The 18349-nt window shown below is 35.9% G+C and overlaps 1 long non-coding RNA gene across 4 annotated transcripts in view; it reads left to right on the forward strand.

Moving 5' to 3' along the window:
* LOC139356424 (uncharacterized) overlaps positions 1 to 14615 on the forward strand; it is a 30395-nt gene extending 15780 nt beyond the window's left edge. The window contains exons 4-6 of one of the 4 annotated variants that reach the window (XR_011608295.1): positions 559 to 672; positions 1616 to 1705; positions 14228 to 14615. This is a non-coding gene — a long non-coding RNA (uncharacterized lncRNA). Of the gene's footprint in view, positions 1 to 558; positions 673 to 1608; positions 1706 to 12425; positions 12832 to 14227 lie in introns of those variants that run through there. The other 3 variants (XR_011608293.1, XR_011608296.1, XR_011608294.1) reach the window with 3 other exon arrangements.
* Positions 14616 to 18349: the final 3734 nt, after the last annotated feature.

Below are 18349 nucleotides of genomic sequence, written 5' to 3' on the forward strand. Positions count from 1 at the left end.
CCATCTAAACACCTAGTAGTTCTCTTCTCATGTATTCTATATTCAGCATTCCCTATTTCCATGCAAATCAGCATTGCCATCTAAGACTGCTCATTGCTGGAAAGTTCTGCAGAAGACCTTCTTAATTCTTCATGGGGACAAAATTATGTCTCTTGTAAACCCATAGGTCTTTTTCTATTCTGGCTGATGTCTATGTCTCTGAGGTTTCCTCACAAGCTGTTGAGTTAGAAGCAACCTTCAGGCAATGTAAGTAGAAAAAAAATTCATTTAATTGAGGTTGAAAAAATTTCTCCTACTAAGCAATACAACATCCCTCTACATGTATTTGCAAGATACTTTGAGACCCTTTCCTTAGAGGAAAGCTGTAAATCAAGAGGCCTTTGTGTTCTGTAATCTTTTAAAACCAAAATAACATTGGTTAAGAAAAAAAGTGTTTTATGTTCTAAAAAGAGAGACAAAGTTGAGAGTAACATAATTTAAATGACTGATTTTAGATTGAGCTGTTACTTAGAAGTAAAGCAACAGTACTGAAATTTTTGTGTTCTTTTGTTTTCCCAGGTGTTAGCAAGCCCTCCCGGCTTAACTGGCTCTATGTTTACTCCATCCTTTGGATCATTAATAATGACAGTAAATAAAACCCAACCAAGGAAGCTAGTTCTTTTAATCTGACAGGTACTGAAGAGGCAGTCACACCTCAAAATGAAGAAATACCTGCAGCCAGAAATCCCTAAGTTTCCCATATAACATCTGAGCTCTTTAGCAATACAATTTTTAAATTTTAATAGTTAGGAAAGAGACTTGGCTAAGTAAACCATGGTCCGCTATCCCCTTGAGCCCTGGGTACTCTCTGTTAATGCTACCTAGTCTCAATATGCTTGAGGCTTGGTCCTTAGATGTGAGCTCATTTTACCTTTACTTGGTTTATCTATTTGTTTAACATAAGAAATATATTTTAGAAAAAATAGAAAAAGAAGTCACTAGAAAAAACAAAAATTACTTGTAATTCCACCATCAGGAGAAAACTAAGTTTATCATTGAATATGTATCATAATAAAAATTTTCTATGCACAGAATTAGAAATGCATTTTAGAACTGTGTAATTTATTTACCCCAAGTGGGGATCATCTATAAAGATTTTTCCTGATTTTTATAAAAAATAATATAGATTATAATAACCAAATAATCACCGATGGCCCCATTAAGAAATAGAAGTTCATTAATACCATTGAGTCAATATGAGTTCCTCTTCTTGGTGCCATTCCCTGCATCATGGAGGAATTTGAAATTTTATTTTCCTTGTTGTACTACTTTCTTTGTAATTTCACTGAATATGTATGAGTGGCTATATAATATATTAGTTTGCTTTTGTTTGCATTTAAACTTCATGAAGATGATCCTATGGAATGAATTGTGTTCCCAAAATTTCATGTTTCAATCCTAACCCGAAATGTGACTATAACTGAACACAGGGTTTTTAGGATGTAATTAGGATTAAATAAGATCATAAGGTTGTGGCCTTAATTGATAGGACTCTGGCTTTATAAAAAGATAAAGATCTCTCTCCCTCAATATCTCTCTCTATTTTTCTCTCTTTTTTTGCCGTGTGAGGACACAGTAAGAAGGTGGCTGTCTGCCAACTATGCAGAGAGCCCTCACCAGGAACTGAGGCAGCCTGTACCTTGATCTTGGATTAGCCTCCAGAACGGTAAGAAAACACATTTCTGTCGTTTAAACCACCTACTCTATGGTATTTTGTTACAATTTCTTTAGTAGCAGAGATGATATGAATTTTTAGTGTTATTTGTAGCTTGATTCTTCACTCAACACTATGGCTCCAATGTCATGCATGTTGATGCTTGCAGCTGTACTTCAGTATTGATATTTATACAGAATTCTATTTTTGAATATTTCACAATTTATTTCCCATCACATGATGATGTGTTTAGTTTGTTTGAAGTTTTCTGCTATTAAAAACATTTTAATCCCATTAATCCATATCTTTTGAATACTTGTTAAACTCTGGTTTGGGCCAGTCTAGCTGGGGTAAAACAGTATCTCACTGTCACCTTATTGACATTTTGCATATTATTCAGAGACTATGCATCTATACTTCAGGTCACTTGCACCTTTTTCCTAAAAATATCTACTTATGTGTTTGTGATTTTTCCACTAGCTCGTTTATTTATTTCTTACTAATTTCTGTTATTACCTGTATTTTCTAGTTATTTGCTAATATTACATGATAAAAATATATTCTCTAGTTTTGCCTCTCTTTTTCTATGTGATGCCTTTTGATGCAGAGAAGATTTTAAACTGTATGGAGTGAAAGTTATCAATATTGCCTTTATAATTACTATTTCTGTAATACATTTTAAAAATACTGCCTACTCCAGAGCTTGCAGTGAGCTGAGATCCGGCCACTGCACTCCTGCCTGGGCGACAGAGCCAGACTCCATCTCAAAAAAAAAAAAAAAATACTGCCTACTCAAAAAGCATAAACATATTTTACAGTATGAAGTAGAGAACACATTTTCCCACATAGAAAATTATTTTTCACAACACCGTATATTGAATAGTTATTTCTTTTGTATTAATCTATGTTATTTATGACATGTATCTAATATTTCCCTCTCCCACCCTCACTGATCTTTCTCTTTCTCTCTGTGTGTGTACAATATTGTTTCAACAACCTAATTTTTTTAATCCCTTTTTTTTTTTTTTCTTTTTTGAGACAGAGTTTTGTTCTTGTTGCCCAGGCTGGAGTGCAGTGGCACGATCTCAGCTCACTGCAACCTCTGTCTCCCAGGTTCAAGCGATTCTCCTGCCCCAGCCTCCTGAATAGCTGGGATTACAGGCATGTGCCACCACACCCAGCTAATTTTTTGTATTTTTGGTAGAGACGGGGTTTCATCAAGTTGGCCAGGCTGGTCTCAAACTCCTGACCTCAGGTGATCCATCCACCTCAGCCTCCCAAAGTGAGGGGATTACAGGCGTGAGCCACCGCCCCTGGCATTTTTATGCCTTTCTTGAAAGCACACTCTTTTAATACAGCTTTAGAACAAGCCTCAGTATTTAGTGGGACAATTCATTCCCTAAGGTAATTTTGTATTTTTTGCTCTTCCATCTAAATTTTAGAATCACATTGTCAAAGTGCATGGGGAAAAAAAATCTGTTGGGATTTTTACTGGAATTGCACTGGAGTTATAGATCAATCTGGAGAAGGGAAAATATATTTTTATCATTGAATATCCTTTTTTATGTACATGTATATTCAGTGTTATAAATATTATAGATAGTGATTTATAATCTAATTTTTGTGTAGCACCAGATCTCAGACTTCAAGATATGATAACTATATTTCTATACAACATTATAAACATTGACTAGTATTTCATTGCATGATTGTGATATAGTTTATTTAGTCATTCTCCTTTATTTTGATGTTTTCATGATTTCTTTTGTTTAATATTTAATTATTGCAGTAAAAACTGCAGTAATATCCTTGGTTAGTTCCTTTAATTAAGCTCTTTAAGGTGGCATTTCTTGATGAAAGTTTATAAATATAAAAGTGTTTCAAAATTGCATCCTAAAATAGTGTTTAATTAAAATTGATCTTACAACTATCACCAGTAGTATACGAGAATGATTCCTTAAACCCTTAAGAACAGGTTATTATTTTAATCAACACTCATTTAAGAGGAAAGAACGTATCTTGTTTTGGTTTTAATATTAATTAATTTGAAATATTTTATTCTTCTTTTTAAATGTTTTTACTATACCTAGTTACACTATTTGCCTTTTTTTTTTTTTTAAATGAAATCTTACTCTGTCACCCAGGCTGGAGTGCAGTGGCATAATGTCAGCTCACTGCAATCTCCACCTCCCGGCTTCAAGCAATTCTCCTACCTCATCCTCCTGAGTAGGTGGAGGCTACAGGGATGCACCACCACTCCCAGCTTTTGTGTGTGTGTGTGTGTGTGTGTGTGTGTGTGTACTTTTAGTAGAGATGGGGTTTCACCATGTTGGCCAGGCTGGTCTCGAACTCCTGACCTCAAGTGATCTGCCACCTCGGCCTTCCAAAGTGCTGGGATTATATGTATGAGCCACCATGCCCGGCCTATTTGCCCTTTTTAAAAAAGTGGGTTGCCTTTTTCATATCGACTTGTAATTTTTTTTTTTTTTTTTTGTATTTTAAGCATATCCTCACTTATCTGATGTAAATGATCAAATACCTAATTCATGAAGGGCTTAAAACCTAGGTGACGGGTTGATCGATGCAGCAAAGCACCATGACGCGTTAATAACTATGTAACAAATCTTCACGTTCAACACATGTATTCAAGAACTTAAAGTAAAAGAACATGTTTTTTAAAATGCAAAGAAACCATAGATTTAAAAAGTCAACAAACTAAAAGGAAAACAAAAAGTATTTGATTAATCCAAAAGACAGCAGGAAAGAAGGAACAGAGATGAAAACATATGGGATAAATACAAAACTAATAGAAAATTGATATAATTTAAAAACAAGTTATGAATATATTGCAAAAGGTACCATACACAAAGCCAGTGGAGAAATATTTTTGGAAAAATGATTTACAAAACAAAGATGATGAAGGGAGTTATGACATACATTATAAAAAAATACTTATAAATTGTCCTAAACAAGATAAGGAGGATATGAGCATTAGTTCATAAAGAGCAACAAAAAATGAAAAGATAGGTAAGCTCACAACTAATTAAATAAATAGAAATTACAGTAACTAATATTATATCACATTGTTTAGAAAAATATATGGATATCACGTATCTGCATAACCTATAGATAAAAAGTTCCCACTCGTCAATAACTAGTGTACATGTGAATGCTATAGTCACTTAGAAGAACATCTGGCCACATGTATTAAATTTGATAAATTAACATATGTATTTGTTATCGATTTAATGGTGTCTCCCAAAGTGATATGCTGACATCCTAATACCTGGTACCTGTGAACCGGACATCTGTCGTTTGCAGATGTAATTAAGATGGGTTATACTTAAGTAGGGTGGGCCTCTAATCCAATGTTACTGGGGTCCTACTAAGGGATCAGGGTCAGAGGCAGACATGGAAGAATGCCATGTGATGATGGAGGCAGAGATTGAAGTGTCGCAACTGCAATCCAAGGAATGCCAACATTTGGTGGCCACTATGACAAGGTAGAAGGAGGCAAGGAAGGCTCCAACCAGTGTCTCAGAGGAAGCATGGCCTTGGTGACATGCTGAGTTTACGCTTCCAGCTTCCAGAGCTATAAGAGGGTAAATGTCTGTTTTCCGTGGTTCCCTGTTACAGCAGCCTTAGAAAATCATTGCAATATTTGACCTCCAAATCCCACCCAGGAAACCTCTCTCCTTAAAATAAAAAAAAAAACCTACAAGCATTAAATTATACATGTGCAGGGTGCCTTTTTACAGCCATGATAGGACTAGTGCAATGAGGAAATAAACAAATGAAAAGGGAATAACTCATCCATAGGAATACATTATGATGAATTTGTACCCAGAAATATCATGTGGTCATGTACAGTCAAATAAATCATATCAATTGAACTAGAAGGATTTGCACAATGTAGTTTAGTAAGAGAAACTAGAATGCAGAAAATTACGCATACTCTAAAGAATCCTGTGTGTGTGTGTTACTTCAAATCATTCAGAAAAATACACGGATAACACATGTCTGTATAGCATATGGATAAAAAAGAACCCACTCACAAATAACTAGTATAAATGTAAACGTAAATGCTACCGTGTGTGTGCTTGTGTGTGTACACGTGTATGAGTGTGTGTTTGTACGTGTGCATGTATGTGAGTGTGTGTGAGAGTGTGTGTGTTTGCACGTGGGCATGCGCCTGTGTGTGTGCTTGTGTGTTGCCTAGAGGTGCTGCCTGAAAAGATTGAGGATTTCTCAGTCACACTCTGATTTTGAAGCTTCTCCAATTCTCTAACTCTCGAAAGTGTTCCTCAAATCATGGTGAACCTACTGGATCAAAGTCTCAAAGTCCCTTTGGCAACATTTTGTTTTGGTTTGTTTTTTCTTAAGCTTCCTGCCAGACAAAGCAATCCCGAAATAAGTCATCTGTGCTAGATAAACAAGCACCAGATGAAGACGTGCCTCTGCTTTCTGGCCTCCAACCTCACAGCAGCCTTCTTTTTTCTGTATCAGGATATTAACAGAGTTTTGCAAAGGTATCTCCATTTATTTCCTCTAACAACAGCCACTTTCTGAGCATGCTGGATTTCTGCTTGCCCATAATAAATACTCAATAAATATTTGTTGAAGTAAGTGATATGACTTAATCTATACAGAGTACAGCAGAAAGTCCTTAAAAATCTGTGGTATGAGAATGAATTTATTCTACATGCATAACATAACAGCTAGTCAGTAAATGTGTATCAAAATAAATAAAGAAGAAAATAATCTGACTTTATAGAAATGATATCAGAAATTGTTTAAAATCTGTAGTATGTGGATTCCCCTTACAGTCTCAAGGTTAAAGGAGGTTTTACCAATTTTCCTTTTCTCTTTTTTCTTTTTTGTCACTTCTTTCCTCTTTTGTGAGAGAGGAGGCAAATGCCTGCTTATACATCATCTTTTTGTCAAAATATCTCATTTACCTATATTGAATTCCTTACCAATATGAAATGTAACATGTCTTCCTTTTTTTAACTTATTTTTAAGCTGCGATTGATTTTCTTACATTAACATAAGTACTATTTTTGTAATTTTAATTTTTATCTTAAGTTCTGGGGGATATCTTAATTTTTTTAATTTTTTACTTTTTATCTTAAGTTCTGCAGGATGTGCAGGTTTGTTCCATAGGTAAATGTGTGCCATGGTGATTTGCTGCATCTATCAAGCCATCACCTAGTTATCATGCCCAGCATGCATTAGCTATTTTTCCTAATTCTCTTCCTCTCCGCACCCAACCCCCCAACAGTGCTTGTTCCCCTCCCTGTGTCTATGTGTTCTCATTGTTCAGCTCCCATTTATAAGTGAGAACACATGGTGTTTGTCTTTCTCTTCCTGCAGTAGTTTGCTGAGGATAAGGACTTCCAGCTCCATCCATATCCCTGCAAAGGACATGATCTCATTCCTTTTTATGGCTGCATAGTATTCCATGGTGTATAGGTACCATATTTTCTTTATCCAGTCTACCGTTGTCGGGCATTTGGGTTGATTCCATGTCTTTGCTATTGTGAACAATGAACAACACATGCATGTGTCTTTGTAATAGAACGATTTATATTCCTCTGGGTATATACCCAGTAATGGGATTGCTGGGTCAAATAGTATTTCTCGTTTTATATCTTTGAGGAATCACCACACTGTCTTCTACAATGGTTGAACTAATTTACATTCCCACCAACAGTGTAAAAGTGTTCTTATTTCTCCACAACCTCACCAGCATCTGTTGTTTTTTAACTTTTTTTTTTTTTTTTGAGACAGAATTTCACTCTTTCGTCCAGGCTGGAGTGAAGCGGTGGCATGATCTTGGCTTATTGCAACCTCTGTGCCCGGTTCAGGCAATTCTACTGCTTTAGCCTCTCAAGTAGCTGGGATCATAGGCGCCCACCACCACGCCCAGCTAATTTTTGTATTTTTACTAGAGGTGGGGTTTGGCCATCTTGGCCAGGCTGGTCTCGAACTCCTGACCTCAGGTGATCCACCTGCCTCGGCCTCCCAAAGTGCTAGGATTACAGGTGTGAGTCACCGTGCCAGGCCTTGTTTCTTGACTTTTTAATAATGGCAGTTCTGACTGGAGTGAGATGGCATCTCATTGGGGTTTTGATTTGCATTTCTCTAATGATCAGTGATGTTGAGCTATTTGTCATATATTTGTTGGCTGCATGAATTTTTTCTTTTGAGAAGTGTCTGTTCATGTCTTTTGCCCACTTTTTAATGGGGTTGTTCATTTTTAGTATTATTTCTTATCAGTGATACTTCCCAAACACAAACTGCATCCAGTGTCACAGAGGTATTTCCAAAGGTCTTCATATTTATGAGAACAGCACAAATTATTTTCTAATGGCCTCTAGCACACAGCTTCTTAAAGGGCTAATTTGGGTGCACGCAAACAGTCCATCTACCCACAACACTCTCCCAAAGGGACATCTGGTAGACCCTCTGTGACTGTTCAGTGTTTCATCACATTCAGCAGCAAATGGAAAAGTGCTATTCCTCACCTGGCAATTTTAGTTGCAAAATAATCTCAACCCATATATTTTGAAGACAATTTAATTATATTCAATTTGTTGGTAGGTAACATAATTGAGATTAGTATTGTTCTGTGATCCCCAAATGGCAGTTACTTCTAAAATATTGTTATATAATCGTTCTATAATATCATATCATAATTTTCCAGATTGCTGGGTCTCATCAAAGACCTTCTAGGGTTGAGTCGAAGAGTTACACACTTTTAATCATCTCCCTTTGAGTCTTCTTATGCAAACTAAAATTGATCACCCTTGCCCAGCACTGAAACAAATACTTGAGTGAAAATAATCTGGAAAGACTTATTTCTTAAACTTCATTTATGCTAGTGTATATGTGATGAGAAACAAATGTAGATACTGAAAAAATAAATTCTGAAACGTATTAATTATTATGGGTTTGTTTTCCTTAAACCAAAATTTTCAGGTTCATTATACTTGCTTCTATTTTCAGTAATCCATTTTGGAAGAAAACATGATATGGGAAATACATTCATAATATGGTTTTAACTTCACCAGAATCAGAGAAGGTACAGAATGTAGGACAAGCCAATAACATTTGTCGAATTTTCCCTGAATTATTATTCTTTTTTTTTTCTATTGAATTCTTCTTTCCAAGTCCTTGATTCTTTCTTTCTAGCAACCTTCAAAACTTACTTAATAGCAATTCTTATTTTACCAAAACCTTGACTTTATTACTGTCATTATTCTGGAAGACTTAAATTGTAAATACAACGCCTAAAAATAGGATTAATTCCTTTATCTTATATAGATTAGACATAAAACCAGACTCATAGGTAGATTACAGATGTACCCTGAAATGTCTGGAATATCCAAAATGAAGATGATAGATAGATATATAGATGATTGATTGATAGATAGATAGATAGATAGATAGATAGATTGATAGATACAATGAAATTGTGTCTATGTATGTATATGTACACATTTGTGGGAAGGACATAGAGATACTATAAGATCAACATATATTACAACATCCATAATTTTAATCAAAATGAAAGTCATAATAATCTATTCAGCATCAAACTATGTATTGAACACATACGGTGCCCCATGGCCTACTGGGGGAGACCAAACATACATTTGTATTCCAAAAATACAATGTGATACATGCTGCAATGGGAATTGGCATGCAGAGGCCAAAACGGAGGGCAGGGGCACCCATAGAACACAAATTCACATGTCAACATTCATTTCAAGAGTAACATCAATCCCTGCGTTTATGGGAAATGCAATCGTAGGCAAATCTAGAAACTGCAAGTTATGTTTTCTAATTTTGTACATAATTCTTTAAACATTCACAGTATAAATCAGTTGCCCATCCATTCAACCAAACTAAATAAAACAAGTGAGAACAGGTCAGGAAACGTCCACTGGGGCCTCTGAGTTGGTTGAAAAAAACTGTTAGAAATTATTTTGTCCCCTTAAGGTAGTTTTTGTCACGGTTCCCAGTAATTGGAAATTTTCTATGGTTGTTAAAGAATCATTAAAATAGCCGTTTCTTCATCAATTAGAATCTTGCTGCCAGATTGTATGACATTTCATGAACCAGCTTTAATTTGTTATACATTGTTCCCAGAAGGTGAGATGAGATTACAGGGACTCGTGTGTTACTTGAGAGATGTATTTTACACTTAACCACTCATGGTCCCTTTCTAGTAATTCAGATATAACGGCATGATCTTGATTAGCTAATCTTTCTGCATCAGCATTTTTAGATGGTACTTCATGAAATTTTCACTACAATTAAAAATGCAATTAAAATGGATTATCTAAATCAAAGTCAATCTTTAATTACTGCATACTATCTAGATCCTTATTTCACGATAGAACAGATAAAATTCTAACAATTGCAGTGCTAATGCCTCCATTATTAAAAACATAATAATACCAGTCTTTTGAGGCTCATCTTATTTCTTATCAGTTTCTTTTTTAGGTTGTCATCGAGACGTTCGCTTCCTTTAACAACCATGCCTACTTAGTCTTGAGCAGGTCTTTATATGCTTCCCCTAAGAAAAATTAAATTATACAAAGTTCATCTAATTAATCCAAGTCCTTTCATGTGAAAGAAATGAGTGCCTCAATGTTGAACTTGTCCTAGCTCTTTTTTACTTTTCCTTTCTTTTTTCCATTGTTAATTCTTGCAAAAACAATTAAGAAAATTCTGAAAAAGAGAGTAAATTCCTGATAGTTCCACTCACTGCCATGTCGAGTCTTTACTTTCTTAGTTGTACCTTGTTGTATAAACCATGCATCATTTCACATGCAAACTTTGCATTCCAATTCTTTCAATTGTGTTAATATTGGCTAGTGAAGTAAAAAGTCTTAAACTTGAAAGTCTAAGGCCCTAGTTTCAATCTTCAATACCATCTATTAGTTAAGTAACAGTGGAAAAGCTCCCTAAGCTATGTGGACTTTTACTTCCTCAACTGTACATTGAGGACGACAAAATACATACCTGGAGGTATGGTTGAGAAACTTTGAGGTGATTTATATAAAGTTCCTATTGCATAGTATGTACTCAATGAAGAGTGGCTACTTTTATTATATCATAAACATTTTCCATGTTACTAACCAGACTTTATGACTATTAAGATAGCATCTTAACCTATGAGTGTATAAATATTTATGATCAATAAATCTTAATTGGTAGACTCTGAGAATGAAGATGGCGTTTTTCCAACTCCTCAATATTTGCATACATAAAAGTATTTAGCTACTATTTTAAAGCACCTAACCAGTATCTGATGCTAAGTGCATGCAATCATAAAACATCTTTATGAAACACCTAACAGGATATGGCATTACATGAAGCTTTTATAAAAGCAATCAAACAAAAATAGCCTTTACCTCCTGGCAACTTAAACTCCAGCCAAATATTGATGCAGACTAAATTATTAAGGGATCAAAACAAATAGTGGCTAAATTAGTTAAATATTATTATTGCATTTAATAAAGACCAAATGTTTTTGTTGGGATGAAGAGCAGAGAAATTATTTCTAAGCCTGCATATCAAAGGAAACCCTAACTCTTTCGTGACAGAGAGAGAAAGCCCACTGAGCAAGATGGAAATTCTGAAGCATTCTGTTACAAACCAGGCAGAACAATATAACAGCCTGTAGGTGGCGGGTGCCTGTAGTCCCAGCTACTCGGGAGGCTGCGGCAGGAGAATGGCATAAACCCGGGAGGCGGAGCTTGCAGTGAGCTGAGATCGTGCCACTGCACTCCAGCCTGGGCAACAAAGCGAGACTCCGTCTCAAAACAAACAAACAAACAAACAAACAAAAACTGAAAGGAAAAATAGAAATTACCATAGAATATGGAGATAATTGGTCTAGTTTGTGTGGTGCTATGAATGATATTGCAATACTCAAAGATGAAGATACTGATGTGAAAATTTGTGACTGCAAAAAGTGGCAAGAACCAAGCTAGCCACAGAGAAGAAAGTATGGAAAGTGAAGTTAAACAATCATCAGGCTGTGTGCAGTGGCTCATGCCTATAAGCTCAGCTTTTGGGGAGACCAAGGCAGGAGGATTGCTTGAATCCAGGAGTTCAAGACCAGCCTGGGCAACATGGTAAGACCTCGTCTCTACAAAAAAATGAACAAGGTGTTGCAGGCTTGGTGGTGCGCATCTGTAGTCCCAGCTACTCGGAAGGCTGAGGTGGAGGATCACTTGAGCCTGAGAGGTCGAGGCTGCAGAGGGCTCAGATCATACCATTGCACTCCAGCCTGGGTGACAGAGGGGGCGAGGGGTAAAAGACTACACATAGGCACACTGTACACTGCTCGGGTGATGGGTGCCCCAAAACCTCAGTAATTACCACTAAAGAACTTATCCATGTAATCAAAAAACACCTGTTCCCCAAAAACTATTGAAATTAGTTAATTAACTAATTTTTAAAAATAAATACATACAATTTTTAAAAACCATAAAAACTATCATCAGGACACATTAGTGCTAAAACTATCCATCCAATCTACCAAATGATAACTTTGACCTTGTCCAAGTTTATGATGCCACTGAATTTATAGCTAGTTTTCACTCAGTTGTGTAGTGAATATTTATCTTCTTCATATTGCAATTCTCTATAGTCAGTTTTGACTTGGGTTAAAGAAATAAGTTTATCTTCATTGTTGTTTCTTTTGTTGTGGCAGAAAAATGGATTCTCAGAGGATTACGGCCTTTTGTATCATGATGAAGTTTTAAAAAGAAGAACAACTCTTTCAAAATGTCTTTTAAAATGTCTTGCTGATTGACATTTTAGTTCTCATGCTTTCCTTGAAGATTAACTATTATAAAAATCCAATACCTGGATGCATTTTATAATGCCACCAAATGCTCTTTTGAGTTCATGAAGGAAGTGCAGAAGCAATGTCCTTTGTTAGAAAGAACAACAAATAATCAATAAGACAAAACGACAGAGCTTCAGAGTTCATGGGTGACATGTTATAGCTCAAAAATAGCAAAAGACTACTTTTACAATTTCAGTAGCATTCATCAAGAACAGTCCTTAAGAGTAACTCCTTTTTGTTTGAATCAATTGCAAAAAAAAAAAAAAAAGATACTTTATAAGTGAGAAAAATGTGTGAGTGATAGTTAATGCTTAAATTTCTGGTCTCTAGTTTAATCATAGGGGTTATTGATATAAAATAATAAGGTACTGCCTACGTAATAAGACCACCTTTGATTTCTAAAATGAAAAAAAAATTGTACTTTTTGGAATGATCTAAATGTTGTTCATCATTTTATTTTCTAGTTAGTTTAAGCAGTCTTATTTTATTTATTCTACAGTCTATGGCGCATTAGATCAATGTTTCTGAACACATCTTCTTTGATGTAATTCTTCTTTCTAGATAGGACTATGTATCCATTAGTAGGATTTTATTTGAAAAAGGTTACGTTGTAAAATATAGCCAAATAACGTTAATAAGCAACAGTGTCATTTCAATAAGCATGCTTTTTATTTCAGGACATCTTGGAGACTTCGGTAGGGTAAGAATTATAAATCCTTCACACCCTGTTAGATTCTTACACTTCAGTAGCATTAATTAACAGAAAAACCAACATGAACAAAAAATAATATAAAATTAAAAACATACAACAAAATACCACAAAACGAATTCCCAATTCATGTATAACTTTTCACTTAGGAGCTTATGCTATAAGCACAATGTTTTGTGAATATAAATCTGATTAAGAAAGACCTAAAGATGGCCATGTCTTTCATAACCAATGTCCCCTGTTTGTATTTGTTCAATGACCACTTCCAATTTCCCAAACTGATTCAGTTCAGTTAGTCTCTTTACCTGTCATAGTGATGACATTTAGGTCTTGTCATAAAGAGAAAAGTTCATTTTGTGTGCTTGTTTGTTTACTCGCTTGCTTTAGAGGTGTCAAGGTTTTATGTAATAAGTTTTAAATGTAATTGAATCTTGTGTACCTTTCTCTGGCCCTCCCTGTACACATCACTGCTCTTCTAACCTCGATGCCTATTTGTTTGTTTGGAATTAGAGTCAGGTGCTACCCAGTGCTCCTTGGCACACCAACATGACAACCAACAAGACTTAACATGGACACAAACAGTTACTTTTGAAGATGTGGTCAATTTTTTCTCTCTTAATGAAGCTACAAAGGATGAAAGTTTTTCCCAAGCAATTGTAATTAGAAACTATTTTTTTAAAGTATGGAATCAAATATATTTAAAATGTCAATGCTACCTCTTAAAATGAGCATAGCACATTGTTGGCCCGGATAGGACACACTTACTCTCTACCACTACACCTACCATTTTTAATGCCTCAATTCTGACTTGTTCCAGCCATAGATAATACATTTGTATGCTAAATATTTTTAGATAATGATGCTGGGTGGGCCATTCTAATGAGATCCTGTTTCCCAGAACTTCCTTCTAATGAGCTTTCAGCTTACATTTCATGTCTTCATGCTTTACCTTTAGGTGCCTTACTGGCTTCCACTATGCAACGGCTGAGACCATTCTAAGAATCACCAAAAACTGGACACTCAAGTATTGCTTCCTCCTCCTTGATTTCAGAATATTCTGCCCTGATGTTGGTGCTGCTCTCATCCTCCCAGCTGTACCCTTTAGCCTCGGGCTCCAGGATTGTAACATTTTATTCCTGATTAAAGTCGTCCTAAACTATTTTATTTTCCGTGAGTATATCGAGTTATTGGGGAAAACAATGAAGGCTAATTCTACTCTTCAGGAAAGTTTAATTTCTAATTCACTTAGCCTGAGACAATAATAGGAGCTGGTCTCAATGTTTGCCTTAATGTTCCCAGAAAGTGGTCCCGATTCAGACCCCAAGAGAAGGTTCTTGGATCTCACACAAAAAAGAATTCAGGGCAAGTCCCTATTGTAAAGTGAAAGCAAGTTTATCAGGAAAGTAAAGGATGAAGAATGGCTATTTATTCCTTTACTTCCCAGGGCTGCTGATTACCCATTTTTATGGTTAGTTCTTGATTATATGCTAAACAAGGGGTGGATTATTTATGCCTCCCCTTTTTAGACCATATAGGGTAATTTCCTGATGTTGCCATGGCATTTGTAAACTGTCACGGTGCTTGTGGGAGTGTAGCAGTGAGGATGACCAGAGGTCGCTCTTATAGACATTTTGGTTTCGGTGGGTTTTGGGCCGGTTTTTTTACTGTAACCTGTTTTATCAGCAAGGTCTTTACAACTTGTATCCTGTGCTGACCTCCTATCTCATTCTGTGACTTAGAATGCCTGACTTAACTGGGAATGCAGCCCAGTTAGGTTCACGCTTATTTTACCCAGCTCCTATTCAAGATGGAGTTGCTCTGGTTTAAATGCCCCGACATTAATACATGATGATTCTGTTTTCTGCAGAAAATTCATACTATTGTCTTCCCTATAAATGGGTGACCATAACATGTTTTGTTTATAGGAGGACTTTTGAGAATGAAAGGGGATGCTACTGATGATTAATCCTGAACAATAGCCATAAACCAGAATTCCCCAGGCAAACTGAAACATTACATAATCCTACTTTAAATAAATACATACTAGACCATGAAGTCATAAAGAGCTTAACATCTGGCCTAGTCATGAAGGCAGGACCCTGAAGACTCAGTATAAATTCAGGTTTTAAGCAAAGATGAGTGGTGAATTCAGAGAAAATTTAGTAGGAACAGACTGTGTTTACCTTACTATCCCATTTTCCCCTAACTTGGCTTCTTGTTGGAGTTCCCTATTCATGCTTCACCTTCATCATGCCCAGGTAGCTTTCCAGTTGAAAAATATGCTCATGCACTCACATTAGCATAAGTAATAGAATATTTATAGGTTTTTCAAAATTCCATATCTAGGAGTGGGCCTATTGGTGAATTTTGGGAAAGACATAGAAGTCTCAGAACTTGTACGTTTACTCATTTCTTTGACAGATGCCAAACTCTGGTCTTATCTGAATTAGGAACGGGTTGTCTCTTCATAATACAGAATAGTTATCTGGCAGCTAAACCTACCATAAGCTAAGAGCATTACCCAGCTTTCCATTTTCACTATTATTGTTATTTTTTTTAAAAGATGACTACATTTATCAGGACCATGCTCAAGTCAGTTCTCTGGTGGGACCAAAGCTGTGTCCTTTCAGCCAGAGACAAAATACAGAAACAGAAAGTTCATTATAGATCCCATGGTAAACGGAACAAAGGCCCTCCAAAGATGTCCATACCCTAATCCCCAGAACCTGCAAATATATTGCCTTACATGGCAAAGTAACTTTGCAGCTGTGATTAAGTTAAGGCTCTTTATTTATTTTATTTTTTTTTGAAAACGTTTGTTTGATTTTATTTGATATGAATTTAATTAATCTGTATTATATTTGAAATTTTCTAAATAATCAATATTTTCATATAAAGGGTATTCTAATCTGTAATGTTATACATCTCAATTTCTTTAGGTCTTCTTTAATGTATTTTAATCAACTTCTGTAACATTTTCCATAATGGTCTTGTACACTTTTGTTAGATTCATTTATTTATTTTTTGTTATGATCAAAGATTTCTTTTTTCATTTTTTAATTATACTTTAAGTTCTAGGGTACATGTGCACAACGTGCCGGATTGTTACATATGTATACATGTGCCATGTTGGTGTGCTGCACCCATTAACTCATCATTTACATTAGGTATATCTCCTAATACTATCTCTCCCCCATCCCCCCACCCCACAACAGGCCCCAATGTGTGATGTTCCCCTTCCTGTGTCCAAGTGATCTCATTGTTCAATTCTGACCTATGAGTGAGAACATGCGATGTTTGGTTTTTTGTCCTTGCAATAGTTTGCTGAGAATGATGGTTTCCAGCTGCGTCCATGTCCCTACAAAGGACATGAACTCATCCTTTTTTATGGCTGCATAGTATTCCATGGTGTATATGTGCCACATTTTCTTAATCCAGTCTATCTTGATGGACTTTTGGGTTGATTACAAGTCTTTGCTATTGTGAATAGTGCTGCAATAAACATACATGTGCATGTGTCTTTATAGCAGCGTGGTTTATAATCCTTTGGATATATACCCAGTAATGGGATAGCTGGGTCAAATGGTATTTCTAGTTCTAGATCCTTGAGGAATCACCACACTGTCTTTCACAATGGTTGAACTAGTTTACAGTCCCACCAACAGTGTAAAAGTGTTCCTATTTCTCCACATCCTCTTCAGCACCTATTGTTTCCTGACTTTTTAATGATAACCATTCTAACTGGTGTGAGATGGTATCTCATTGTGGTTTGATTTGCATTTCTCTGGTGGCCAGTGATGATGAGATTTTTTTCATGTGTCTGATAGGTGCATAAATGTCTTCTTTTGAGAAGTGTCTGTTCATATCCTTTGCCCACTTTTTTATGGGGTTGTTTGTTTTTTTCTTGTAAATTTATTTGAGTTCTGTGTAGATTCTGGATATTAGCCCTTTGTCAGATGAGTAGATTGCAAAAATTTTCTCCCATTCTGTAGGTCGCCTGTTCACTCTGATATTAGTGTCTTTTGTAGAGCAGAAGCTCTCTAGTTTAATTAGAACACATTTGTCAATTTTGGCTTTTGTTGCCATTGCTTTTGGTGTTTTAGACATGAAGTCCTTGCCCATGCCTATGTCCTGAATGGTATTGCCTAGGTTTTCTTCTAGGGTTTTTATGGTTTTAGGTCTAATATTTAAGTCTTTAATCCATCTTGAATTAATTTTTGTATAAGGTGTAAGGAAGGGATCCAGTTTCAGCTTGCAATATATGGCTAGCCAGTTTTCCCAGCACCATTTATTAAATTGGGAATCCTTTCTCCATTTCTTGTTTTTGTCAAGTTTGTCAAAGATCAGATGGTTGTAGATGTGAGGTATTATTTCTGCGGGCTCTGTTCTGTTCCATTATGCCTCCAGCTTTGTTCTTTTGGCTTAGGATTGACTTGGTAATGCGGGCTCTTTTTGGTTCCATATGAACTTTGAAGTAGCTTTTTCCAATTCTGTGAAGAAAGTCATTGGTAGCTCGATGGGGATGGCATTGAATCTATAAATTACCTTGGGCAGTATGGCCATTTTCACATATTGATTCTTCCTATCCATAAGCATGGAATGTTCTTCCATTTGTTTGTGCCCTCTTTTATTTCATTGAGCAGTGGTTTGTAGTTCTCCTTGAAGAGGTCCTTTACAAACCCATAAGTTGGATTCCTAGCTATTTTGTTCTCTTTGAAGCAATTGTGAATGGGAGTTCACTCATCATTTGGCTCTCTGTTTGACTGTTATTGGTGTATAAGAATGCTTGTGATTTTTGCACATTGATTTTGTATCCTGAGACTTTGCTGAAGTTGCTTATCAGCTTAAGGAGATTTTGGGCTGAGACGATGGGGTTTTCTACATATACAATCTTGCCATCTGCAAACAGGGACAATTTGACTTCCTCTTTTCCTAATTGATTACCCTTTATTTCTTTCTTTTGCTTGTTTGCCCTGGCCAGAACTTCCAACACTATGTTGAATAGAAGTGGTGAGAGAGGGCATCCTTGTCTTTTGCCAGTTTTCAAAGGGAATGCTTCCAGTTTTTGCCCATTGAG

Source organism: Macaca nemestrina, chromosome 9 (genome assembly GCF_043159975.1).
Source record: "Macaca nemestrina isolate mMacNem1 chromosome 9, mMacNem.hap1, whole genome shotgun sequence".
NCBI classification, from domain to species: Eukaryota; Metazoa; Chordata; class Mammalia; order Primates; family Cercopithecidae; genus Macaca; species Macaca nemestrina.